Consider the following 2,500-nt stretch of genomic DNA (forward strand, 5'->3'; position numbering starts at 1 on the left):
AAGGAAAGGAGAGGGGTATGTGATATGAGTAAAGTGAGAGCAACGGCAATTGATAAGGTATTCTTGCCATTGCAGATGGCTGCTTCTTTAAGGGGACCACACTTGAGGTCTTTTGGCAAGTCTTTGAGGAAGATGAAGAAGGGGGCAAAAGTGGCAGCAATGGCTGGCAAGAATCGAATCGGTGATAAAAGTTTATTATACCTAAGAACTCTTGCAGTGCTTTGATGGTCTTGGGCGTGGGGAAGCTCTGAACAGCTACTTTCTGCTCTGGGAGGGGATGGATGCTTTCATTGGTTCCAAGGGTACACTTGTCATACCAGACTACAAGGCCATTCTGTTGCAGGTGGTCGAGAACGATGCATTTGTGATGTAGGTGTTCCTCTTTAGAGGAAAACACATGTATGTTGTCCATGCAACACGCAGACGGCAATGTCCCTAGGATGCTTTTCATAAGGCGTTGAAAAGTCGCCCAAGCATTACGAAGGCCAAAAACAGGATTAATTGAATGTGTATGTATCGAGGGTGGTGGAGATGATGGTCTTGGGGATGTCCTCTGGGCTCATGTGCACCTAATAACATGCTTTCTAAAGGTCAAGAGTGGAGAATACCTATGCTTTGTGCAAGTAGGAGGCAACATTGGCAATGTTTGGGAGTGAGTAGTCATTCAGTTTTGTCTGCATATTCACATGCCTGTAATCCACACAAGGGCACAGAGAGCCATTCCTCTTCAGGATGATGTGTAAGGTCTTTTGGCAAAGGCCCATATCTTCCAATTCAGAGAATGTTTGTTTAGACTTTAGTTGATGTCAAATGATCCGGGGCCAGACGCCTGAAGCTGACAAACTCTGAGGGCTCTATCGACCTAATATGGTGAAAAATACCGCATTTTGTGGAAACTGTAGGTGTTTGGCGAAGTTCATGATGGAAGACTTCGTGGTACAACGTGAGGAGGTAAGTGTAGGCCTCTGTGACCACGCTGATGCGGAATGAGAGATGGGAGGGTATGGGTTGAAGATGTATCAACACGTATGAGTGTGTTGAGTAAGCATCCATGCGCCACATCAGCCAAGAGGAGAAAATGGGCATGGAAATCCACACCAAGCAGTGGCAACGTTCTGTCGGCAATGAGAAATTTCCAATGGTATTTGATGCTCTGAAATGATAATGTTAGTGTCTTGTACCCAAGGGTGTGGATCTATGTCATATCCTGGCGAGTGACTTAGCAAAAGGAAAAAGAAAGCACCTGTGTCTACCAAAAATCACACACCTGTACTTGCATCATGTAAAAAGAAAAGACTAGTGGCAGGGGAGGCCACAAGCGATGGCATACTTACACCTAAAGAAAAGACCAACAAATCTAATAAAGGAGATCCAGTAGATATAGAATTAAATTAGCAGAACTATTCAAAACAATAAGAAATAAAAACAAAATAGTGCACACAATCAGGCAATGTCTAAGGAAACACTACAAAAAGGATGAAGCGTTAAATTGATGAAAAAATACACGTAACAGGGTGCCAACAGCTGTTGGCTTTAAAGGATGAAAATGGAAATAATATCAACAATAGAGATGGAGTGACCAAACTTTTAGAGGATTTCTATAAAATGCTATACAATAGTGATGTAGGAAATAACTTTTCCCATAGAAATAACGAGACACCTGAGCCGGTACCAGAAGTAGAAGAAATAAAATCAAGCATTAAAAGAAATGAAAGGAGGAAGAACATTGGAAGATTTCCTAGCATTTGATTTATTAATAAATGGAGGAGATTTCATGGTAGTAAAAATCGCTAAAGTGTACAAAATATGTCTCCAAAAATGTTTTATACCTACAGCTTGGAAAAACTTTACATTTCACTAATTCGCTAAAAGGGGGACACAAAATACCTAAAATATTACTGGCGAACAAGTTCCCTCTCGGTAATATACAGAATATTTGCAAAGATCTTATTAGGCCGAATAGAAACACATCTAGACCTTAACCAACAGAGAGCAGACAAACCTTTGAAGTGGGTATTCAGCAACTGACCATATACATGCAATCAACCAGCTATTTGGAGAAAAAAAAAAAAAAACAGATTATGACAATAGAATAGGGCATTTATAGACTGTATAATGCTTTTGATTCTGTCAGATCTTCGAAGTCCAGTAGTGAAAGTCCTTCAAAGAAAAGAAATAATTTAATCATGCGTTAGAACACGAAGATATCTATACGGAAAATACAGGACCCTTAAAACTACATAAGGATAGCGAAAATCGCGATTGAGAAAATAACTAGACAGGGAGACCCTATCTCTCCTTAAATATTCACAGCATTCCTATAACAAGGTTTTTTTTTTTTTTTTTTTTAATTATGATTGGGAAAATGTAGGAATTAATATCAATGGGGAAAACCTTAATACTTTACTTTTACTTTTAGGGGTTTGTTCAGGCGGGCCCTGGTGTGTGAAAATAATTTCTTTCCAGTTAATATTTTGCTCTGTATCTTCAGTTATTCGCT

The sequence above is a fragment of the Palaemon carinicauda genome, chromosome 9 (genome assembly GCF_036898095.1).
Source record: "Palaemon carinicauda isolate YSFRI2023 chromosome 9, ASM3689809v2, whole genome shotgun sequence".
NCBI lineage: Eukaryota > Metazoa > Arthropoda > Malacostraca > Decapoda > Palaemonidae > Palaemon > Palaemon carinicauda.